Consider the following 11,062-nt stretch of genomic DNA (forward strand, 5'->3'; position numbering starts at 1 on the left):
TGGCTGTGCTGGACGTTCTTACCAGAATGCCCTGTTGTAGCAAGCGCTCTATTACTGGGAAAACTCCTAACTCCACCTCTGGCTTCAGAGGATACTGTGGGATTTTTGGTGCTATCCTACCATCTTTTACTTGTACAACTACTGGAGCTACGTTTGCCATTAATCCAGTGTCCTGTCCATCTTTTGTCCAAAGTGACTCTGGTATCTGAGATGTCATCTCTTCTACTTGGGATGGATTCCTATTTGTCATAATGGAATGTGACATTAATTTTGATGGGGAGTCTAACATGTCTCGTACTTCCTGAGCGTGATTCTCAGGAATGTCCAAGAATACACCTTCAGGAGTACAATAAATGACGCACCCCATTTTACATAGTAAGTCTCTTCCCAGGAGATTGGTTGGTGCCGATGCAGCCAGCAAAAATGAATGCTTGGTATGCAAAGGCCCTATTGTAATCTCGGCTGGTTTGCTAACAGGGTAGTGCTGGACTACTCCTGTTACTCCCATGGCTGGAACTGTCCTACCAGTGGTTCTCATGCCCACTGTCGAATTTATCACTGACTTGGCCGCCCCTGTGTCTACAAGAAAGTTTAAAGTTTTACCAGCTACATTGATTGCAATCTCTGGTTCACTTCCAAGACTGGCAATCAACTTAACTGGCTGCAGATTACAGGTATGGCCACACCCCTATTGGGTATGGTGACCTCCCTGAATCCCGTTGGCAGCAACTACTTGTGGGGGAGTTAGCTGGGAACTACCAGAGGCATGCCAGTCTCTGTTCGGGGGATATCTTTTTGTTTCCCCTGTATGTGGCTCAAAACTCCGCCTCTGTGGACCCTGCTCCCAATGTCGTGTGTTGTGTCGTTGTCTAGGGGGTAGAAAAGATCTTTGTACACTTTGTTCTACAGTCTCGTGCATAGTGTCCCTGTCTGTTACAAGAAAAACATGTTATCACAGTTGACTTACCCACAGGATTCGGTGGTACATACGCAGGCTGCCTTGTGGTCAGCGCCTGTATACTTACTGACATTAACTTATCACTTTGCGACTCCCTGTGTCTAGTGATGTTTCTGTCGTGATCAATAGCAGCCTCTCTCAATGTGGACACTGACAGACCTCGCCAACATGGTTGCGTGGTCTGAACCCTAGCCTTTAATGTTTCCTTTAAACCATCCATCAGTACAGATACTGCTACCTCTTGATGGTTTGGGTTGGTCCTAATGTCTTCTATTCCGGTGTATTTTGCCATTTCTAATAGTGCCCGATGGAAATATTCTGCTGCCGTTTCGGACTCCTTTTGTCTAATGGAAAATATTTTGTTCCATTTAACAACGGCGGGGAAATACTCCTTTAGCTGTAAGTTTATCCTTTTTACATTATCCTTGTTGTACACATCCGTAAGCGGTACATCTTTATCTAATGCACAGTCAGCTAAGAATTGAGCTGAGTCGACATTGGAAGGTAAACAAGCTCTTAGCAGTATCTGCCAATCTTTATTGTTGGGTTCTACGGTGTTTCCTAGATCCCTGATGTATTTTTGGCTAGCAACTAAGTCTTTCCTGGGGTCAGGAAATTCAGACACTATGGTTCTTAATTCCATTCGGGAAAATGGAGTGTACATGGCAATGTTCCTTATGGGAGTGGCTCCTGATACATCTGTTTTCCCATTGGGAACTGCTATTACCCTAACAGGAGTAATTCTAACAACCTCATCCTGTGTAGATTCTACAGCTTGTTGTGGTACAATTGTTTCAGTATAGTGCATGGTGCCGTACTTACCCGTTGACACGACCTCACCTATCCCTCCACTAGGGGCCTTCGCTAATCTCGTGGGTGTTGCAGTGCCTACTGTGGTCTCTGCTATGGTGGCTGCGAGAGAGAGCGCTGAAATTGTTGCTGAATCGTCTTCTTGATCACACTCCTGAGGAAAGTTCAAAACAGGGTACAAATTGCATGGGTTAATACTTGCATGGGTTACTTGGTTAACATTATTAACATTTACATGGTTGCTAAGTGTTTGTGTTTTACAACCCAGTGCGTCTTTCTCCGTAATCAACTTCTCTCCTGATATATATGGTGGTGGCGGGGCTGTGGCAATCAATTTTCTGTTAGAGCCAGCTCCCGCTGCCAGAGCCAAACCTCTCTGTATCTCACCTTCCTGGTGCCATAACTGTAAATAATCATGATGCTGAATTCGTCTCTTTGTTGATTTTATGAGACATATCCTCCTCCTTAAATTTTGTAACACTTCTGGGCTGAAGCTACCTATTCTGGGGAATTTCTCCCTGTCTTGTTCAGTCATTCTCTCCCATTCATCACATAAAGCTTCTGTGTGACTTCCATATTTCTCACACATTACATAGCGTGCCGATCCGACTGGTCGGTTCACTGAATCAACCTGAACCGAGGTTGATCGCCCCCTACCTGAGCAACTGGCCCCCATAGTCTGCAGGTGTTGCTTATTCCTCCTTGGATCTCTGTGTCAAGGTTTTCAGCGAACCTTTACAGACAACCAAACTACTCACAATAGGCCGGCGGTGGCGGTTTACCGAGTACCCCACTCACTCGCTCACGTCGACCAATACGACCTGATCACACCGATATGGTGCTGGCGTACTCGACCTAGAGCACCTACCAAAACCTTCTGTTTACTGGAACATGCGAGGGTTACCCGAGGGACACTTACTCTTTCCAGTAAAGGTGGGGTTGTTAGATAGTTCCTGAGTGACCAGCGAACTTCCCTTTCAAAAATAAAAAATTACACAAATCACGTCAGAAAGTACAAATAGCGTTTATGACCTTTGTACGCTAAATGATACTAGTCAGGTTTACTAATGCACACAATGACGTGCGGTACAATCGTTCAGTACATAAGCACTACTTGTTATGTACTGAGAGATCAATGGAATCGAAAATTTCGGCTGCGAATTCCTTCAGCAAGAGCTTGTATGGCCTATATGGGTTCTGCACCAACCCCCGGGGTTGTGCCTCTTACCTTTATAGCGGACTTTCTTGTCTACCTTATGACCTCCTGGTCTTGTTACCTTGTGACCTCCTGGTCTGTTACCTTATGACCTCCTGGTCCGCTATACTCTAATGCTCAAATATTTATTTAACCAAGGATGCCTCCCTAGCCACCGTATATTTCACTTACACGTATGTTCCTGACGAGTACCCGAATTTCCTTGTGGTTCCACCTTAAAGTTGTACCAATTTATGTGATACAAACACACTCACTCAACACATATACACTTTTGCTTCTATTTCTGCGCAGAAATTTTTTCTTCAGACCAGCTGTGTTACCAATTAGGAGCAGGATCTATTAATTTAAATTTCGGATATCCAAAAGTAGATTTGCGTTATTTACCGCGTCGCGTTATCTACCGCTGTGCGTTACTTATCGCCTTTGCGATACTTCAACTTATCACGACTTGGGCTACGTGGGCGTAACCGGACGCTACGTTGCGTAATGTACGCTGCGTGCGTCTGCCTTTGGATTGCGTACGCTAGTCTTTGTTAGAGACACGTGTACGCAAAGCAAAGATCCACCGTAACACAATATAAATTTTTATCAATGTAGATGATCCTTGATCATCTACCGCACACCACACTGACTGCCTTACCTCCCAGGCGAACCGTGTGTTGGTCTATACTTTAACTATTACTTTTATTCTAAAACTATGAAATAACAGCAAATCTCTTTTAGCACTTTTCTATCAACTATAAAATTGGCAAACAGGATAATGATATACGAAAATGAAAAAGAAATGCAGATATATATGTATGCGTGCGTGTATACGCAAGACAGAAGAAAAATAAACAGTTTTAAAAGACACAAGCGTTTTGTTCTTACTTCTGGTTCCCGGATTCCTTCAGCACTCTTTATCTAAGCGAAGCAGACGCTTATCCCGTCAGCACTGCGAGACAACCTCCCGCCCTTTGCTGAGGGATAATGTCTGCTGATCTACCTAGTGCAGATATGAGAAGGACAGGACGAGTCCCCAATTGATAAAGCTGAATTCTTTTATCGTATAAACAACCCTTTATGAAGTCTAAGAACACTGTACGCTGTTTACTTAAGTACCGTAAGGGTACGCTAGTTGCGTAACGATCGCTTAGCCGTAGGCGAGACGCTCAAGCGTCACGTTCGCTCACGGCCCAGAGATCACAGGCAAGCACGCTATTGGCTATGACTAGAGTAATGATTCGCTGTAGCGTAGCGGACGCTCGAGACCACGAGGAGGTCACCAGCGGTGCAGACGCTCACAGCGCTATACCTTTAGATCTATACCTTTTAACAATGAAATACACAGTATACCTTAATGTGAAGACAGGGTGTAAGTGCAACCTTGTGTAACCTGACTAACTACAAAGCTGCTTGAGCGTCACCGACGCTCAAGTGAACACTTAACACTATAGGAAATACACAGATACTGGTTTAGGGTCCAAAGCCTATTATATGTATTATAACTAATATACTTGCAAAAGGAATCACAGTACAATTGATACACTACAGTATAACAGAGACTTCCTAACCAGATAACTAACTACGAAATACAATACAATTTACTTACGAGAATTATATGAGAGAAAGGGAAGGGAGAGAGTAAGAGAGAGACGGAGAGAGATGAGAGAAATTGGCTCACAGTAAGACAATATGATTACGGAGAGAAACTTACGCTCAAAGGGTATGATCGCATGCGCCTCGATATCCAGCTCCCGATTATCAGCAATGAGAACCGTTGATGAGAGAGAAGTTGGATATGGTCGGCCTGCCTATTTATGCCCCACACACAATGCAATCTCATGGTCCCTATAATCCCATTGTCCATTGGACGAAGGAATTCGGCCCTGCATCATAACAAAAGGTCATAGGTTGATTCATACAGGTGGGCTGTGACGATTTCCAACAGCTCAGGTGGGTGGGACACTGGGTTTCCCGCCGCATACCTGAGTATGAGTAAATAATAGAAATGGACATAAACTTCTTATGTCCATAACTATTCGCACGAGCGATTAATACGCTCCAAACCAACACCGGAATATTGCTAATTAAATACTCTTCCGATGGGTACCAAACACTGCTGTATGACTCCTGTTAGACCCTTCGTACAATACAAAGAGGGATTCCTCCGTTCAGGGACATTCTATATTAACCAAACTTTCAGAATCTATCAAAGGGACCATGATCTATAAACTACATTAATTGTGAAAATGTGTAACGAATGAGTCGCACGCTACGACTACATACTCTTTACCGTAAATACGCATACCGAGTGCGAGCGGGTGCACGCAACAGCGGGTATGCGCTATCACGGGAAAGCGCACGCATGCGCAGCGCGTACCAGGGTGAGGTGCAAATATGGCAGTGTGCATAGAGACATTTTTCTGACTTTGACAGTCGGGAAGGCTAATTGACCGGAGAGGTACAATTGAGGCTAAACAGTCCTTGGTACAAGATTTACCCCACGAAAGGACTTCCATGGTTTGCCAATTGAGTTGAGGATTATGTTTCTGCAGCCAAGGTAAACCAAGTATCACATCTTGAGAGGCTTTGGGAATCACGTAGAAGGAGAGGTATTCGGAATGGAGCACACCAACTTTCATCTTGAGACATACGGTTCGATGAGTAATTATACCATCTGGAATTCGACTTCCATCCACTGCTGTAACGGCAACTGCTGCTTCCAGAGGCATGGTTTGAACTTTAGACCGCATGACAAAGGCTGAGGAGATGAAGTTCTCGGCTGCCCCGGAATCTAGGAGAGCTGAAACTTTCACTGTAGAACTTGGAACTTCTAATTGAATAGACAAGGTCGGCTCTTTCCCAGAATGTGATTCTAGAGTAACTCCTAGCTTAACCTCTCTTGAATAAACAAACAAAGAGGAAGGGGGGTGCAAATCCCCACCCCCAAATTCCCTTCCGCACACTGAAAATTACCTGTAACCATCCCTGAATCTATCTGGTAATAAAATTCAGAGAATTTGTCACAAATGTTTGCAAACACATGTTTAAGCTGCTGGCCACTTCACGGCTTCTCTGATACAGCAGTCCTAACTACTTAATAGAAGTGCCCACATTGGGCCATGTAATATGTCACAGTACGCCTCATGATAAAGGGCATTACTAAAACATTTCCAGACAGAGAGCTAACTTACCAGGGAGCCACCCCCAGGATCTCCCATTGGCACTACAAGGAACAGCATGCCTTCCAAATGCTGCTCCCATTCAATGCCTCATGCACACAAGCAGACAATTTGGAAGCTGCTCAATCATACCTGGAGATAACTACACATCAGGTGCTGGAAGGGGGAGGGGTCATAGACAGACAAACAAAGAGGAAGGAGGGTGCAAATCCCCACCCCCAAATTCCCTTCCGCACACTGAAAATTACCTGTAACCATCCCTGAATCTATCTGGTAATAAAATTCAGAGAATTTGTCACAAATGTTTGCAAACACATGTTTAAGCTGCTGGCCACTTCACGGCTTCTCTGATACAGCAGTCCTAACTACTTAATAGCAGTGCCCACATTGGGCCATGTAATTTGTCACAGTACGCCTCATGATAAAGGCCATTACTAAAACATTTCCAGACAGAGAGCTAACTTACCAGGGAGCCACCCCCAGGATCTCCCATTGGCACTACAAGGAACAGCATGCCTTCCAAATGCTGCTCCCATTCAATGCCTCATGCACACAAGCAGACAATTTGGAAGCTGCTCAATCATACCTGGAGATAACTACACATCAGGTGCTGGAAGGGGGAGGGGTCATAGACAGACAAACAAAGAGGAAGGGGGGTGCAAATCCCCACCCCCAAATTCCCTTCCACACACTGAAAATTACCTGTAACCATCCCTGAATCTATCTGGTAATAAAATTCAGAGAATTTGTCACAAATGTTTGCAAACACATGTTTAAGCTGCTGGCCACTTCACGGCTTCTCTGATACAGCAGTCCTAACTACTTAATAGCAGTGCCCACATTGGGCCATGTAATTTGTCACAGTACGCCTCATGATAAAGGCCATTACTAAAACATTTCCAGACAGAGAGCTAACTTACCAGGGAGCCACCCCCAGGATCTCCCATTGGCACTAAAAGGAACAGCATGCCTTCCAAATGCTGCTCCCATTCAATGCCTCATGCACACAAGCAGACAATTTGGAAGCTGCTCAATCATACCTGGAGATAACTACACATCAGGTGCTGGAAGGGGGAGGGGTCATAGACAGACAAACAAAGAGGAAGGGGGGTGCAAATCCCCACCCCCAAATTCCCTTCCGCACACTGAAAATTACCTGTAACCATCCCTGAATCTATCTGGTAATAAAATTCAGAGAATTTGTCACAAATGTTTGCAAACACATGTTTAAGCTGCTGGCCACTTCACGGCTTCTCTGATACAGCAGTCCTAACTACTTAATAGCAGTGCCCACATTGGGCCATGTAATTTGTCACAGTACGCCTCATGATAAAGGCCATTACTAAAACATTTCCAGACAGAGAGCTAACTTACCAGGGAGCCACCCCCAGGATCTCCCATTGGCACTACAAGGAACAGCATGCCTTCCAAATGCTGCTCCCATTCAATGCCTCATGCACACAAGCAGACAATTTGGAAGCTGCTCAATCATACCTGGAGATAACTACACATCAGGTGCTGGAAGGGGGAGGGGTCATAGACAGACAAACAAAGAGGAAGGGGGGTGCAAATCCCCACCCCCAAATTCCCTTCCGCACACTGAAAATTACCTGTAACCATCCCTGAATCTATCTGGTAATAAAATTCAGAGAATTTGTCACAAATGTTTGCAAACACATGTTTAAGCTGCTGGCCACTTCACGGCTTCTCTGATACAGCAGTCCTAACTACTTAATAGCAGTGCCCACATTGGGCCATGTAATTTGTCACAGTACGCCTCATGATAAAGGCCATTACTAAAACATTTCCAGACAGAGAGCTAACTTACCAGGGAGCCACCCCCAGGATCTCCCATTGGCACTACAAGGAACAGCATGCCTTCCAAATGCTGCTCCCATTCAATGCCTCATGCACACAAGCAGACAATTTGGAAGCTGCTCAATCATACCTGGAGATAACTAAACATCAGGTGCTGGAAGGGGGAGGGGTCATAGACAGACAAACAAAGAGGAAGGGGGGTGCAAATCCCCACCCCCAAATTCCCTTCCGCACACTGAAAATTACCTGTAACCATCCCTGAATCTATCTGGTAATAAAATTCAGAGAATTTGTCACAAATGTTTGCAAACACATGTTTAAGCTGCTGGCCACTTCACGGCTTCTCTGATACAGCAGTCCTAACTACTTAATAGCAGTGCCCACATTGGGCCATGTAATTTGTCACAGTACGCCTCATGATAAAGGCCATTACTAAAACATTTCCAGACAGAGAGCTAACTTACCAGGGAGCCACCCCCAGGATCTCCCATTGGCACTACAAGGAACAGCATGCCTTCCAAATGCTGCTCCCATTCAATGCCTCATGCACACAAGCAGACAATTTGGAAGCTGCTCAATCATACCTGGAGATAACTACACATCAGGTGCTGGAAGGGGGAGGGGTCATAGACAGACAAACAAAGAGGAAGGGGGGTGCAAATCCCCACCCCCAAATTCCCTTCCGCACACTGAAAATTACCTGTAACCATCCCTGAATCTATCTGGTAATAAAATTCAGAGAATTTGTCACAAATGTTTGCAAACACATGTTTAAGCTGCTGGCCACTTCACGGCTTCTCTGATACAGCAGTCCTAACTACTTAATAGCAGTGCCCACATTGGGCCATGTAATTTGTCACAGTACGCCTCATGATAAAGGCCATTACTAAAACATTTCCAGACAGAGAGCTAACTTACCAGGGAGCCACCCCCAGGATCTCCCATTGGCACTACAAGGAACAGCATGCCTTCCAAATGCTGCTCCCATTCAATGCCTCATGCACACAAGCAGACAATTTGGAAGCTGCTCAATCATACCTGGAGATAACTAAACATCAGGTGCTGGAAGGGGGAGGGGTCATAGACAGACAAACAAAGAGGAAGGGGGGTGCAAATCCCCACCCCCAAATTCCCTTCCGCACACTGAAAATTACCTGTAACCATCCCTGAATCTATCTGGTAATAAAATTCAGAGAATTTGTCACAAATGTTTGCAAACACATGTTTAAGCTGCTGGCCACTTCACGGCTTCTCTGATACAGCAGTCCTAACTACTTAATAGCAGTGCCCACATTGGGCCATGTAATTTGTCACAGTACGCCTCATGATAAAGGCCATTACTAAAACATTTCCAGACAGAGAGCTAACTTACCAGGGAGCCACCCCCAGGATCTCCCATTGGCACTACAAGGAACAGCATGCCTTCCAAATGCTGCTCCCATTCAATGCCTCATGCACACAAGCAGACAATTTGGAAGCTGCTCAATCATACCTGGAGATAACTAAACATCAGGTGCTGGAAGGGGGAGGGGTCATAGACAGACAAACAAAGAGGAAGGGGGGTGCAAATCCCCACCCCCAAATTCCCTTCCGCACACTGAAAATTACCTGTAACCATCCCTGAATCTATCTGGTAATAAAATTCAGAGAATTTGTCCATACTGTGACAAATTACATGGCCCAATGTGGGCACTGCTATTAAGTAGTTAGGACTGCTGTATCAGAGAAGCCGTGAAGTGGCCAGCAGCTTAAACATGTGTTTGCAAACATTTGTGACAAATTCTCTGAATTTTATTACCAGATAGATTCAGGGATGGTTACAGGTAATTTTCAGTGTGCGGAAGGGAATTTGGGGGTGGGGATTTGCACCCCCCTTCCTCTTTGTTTGTCTGTCTATGACCCCTCCCCCTTCCAGCACCTGATGTGTAGTTATCTCCAGGTATGATTGAGCAGCTTCCAAATTGTCTGCTTGTGTGCATGAGGCATTGAATGGGAGCAGCATTTGGAAGGCATGCTGTTCCTTGTAGTGCCAATGGGAGATCCTGGGGGTGGCTCCCTGGTAAGTTAGCTCTCTGTCTGGAAATGTTTTAGTAATGGCCTTTATCATGAGGCGTACTGTGACAAATTACATGGCCCAATGTGGGCACTGCTATTAAGTAGTTAGGACTGCTGTATCAGAGAAGCCGTGAAGTGGCCAGCAGCTTAAACATGTGTTTGCAAACATTTGTGACAAATTCTCTGAATTTTATTACCAGATAGATTCAGGGATGGTTACAGGTAATTTTCAGTGTGCGGAAGGGAATTTGGGGGTGGGGATTTGCACCCCCCTTCCTCTTTGTTTGTCTATGACCCCTCCCCCTTCCAGCACCTGATGTGTAGTTATCTCCAGGTATGATTGAGCAGCTTCCAAATTGTCTGCTTGTGTGCATGAGGCATTGAATGGGAGCAGCATTTGGAAGGCATGCTGTTCCTTGTAGTGCCAATGGGAGATCCTGGGGGTGGCTCCCTGGTAAGTTAGCTCTCTGTCTGGAAATGTTTTAGTAATGGCCTTTATCATGAGGCGTACTGTGACAAATTACATGGCCCAATGTGGGCACTGCTATTAAGTAGTTAGGACTGCTGTATCAGAGAAGCCGTGAAGTGGCCAGCAGCTTAAACATGTGTTTGCAAACATTTGTGACAAATTCTCTGAATTTTATTACCAGATAGATTCAGGGATGGTTACAGGTAATTTTCAGTGTGCGGAAGGGAATTTGGGGGTGGGGATTTGCACCCCCCTTCCTCTTTGTTTGTCTGTCTATGACCCCTCCCCCTTCCAGCACCTGATGTGTAGTTATCTCCAGGTATGATTGAGCAGCTTCCAAATTGTCTGCTTGTGTGCATGAGGCATTGAATGGGAGCAGCATTTGGAAGGCATGCTGTTCCTTGTAGTGCCAATGGGAGATCCTGGGGGTGGCTCCTTGGTAAGTTAGCTCTCTGTCTGGAAATGTTTTAGTAATGGCCTTTATCATGAGGCGTACTGTGACAAATTACATGGCCCAATGTGGGCACTGCTATTAAGTAGTTAGGACTGCTGTATCAGAGAAGCCGTGAAGT

Source organism: Pseudophryne corroboree (assembly GCF_028390025.1).
Source record: "Pseudophryne corroboree isolate aPseCor3 chromosome 3 unlocalized genomic scaffold, aPseCor3.hap2 SUPER_3_unloc_50, whole genome shotgun sequence".
NCBI classification, from domain to species: domain Eukaryota; kingdom Metazoa; phylum Chordata; class Amphibia; order Anura; family Myobatrachidae; genus Pseudophryne; species Pseudophryne corroboree.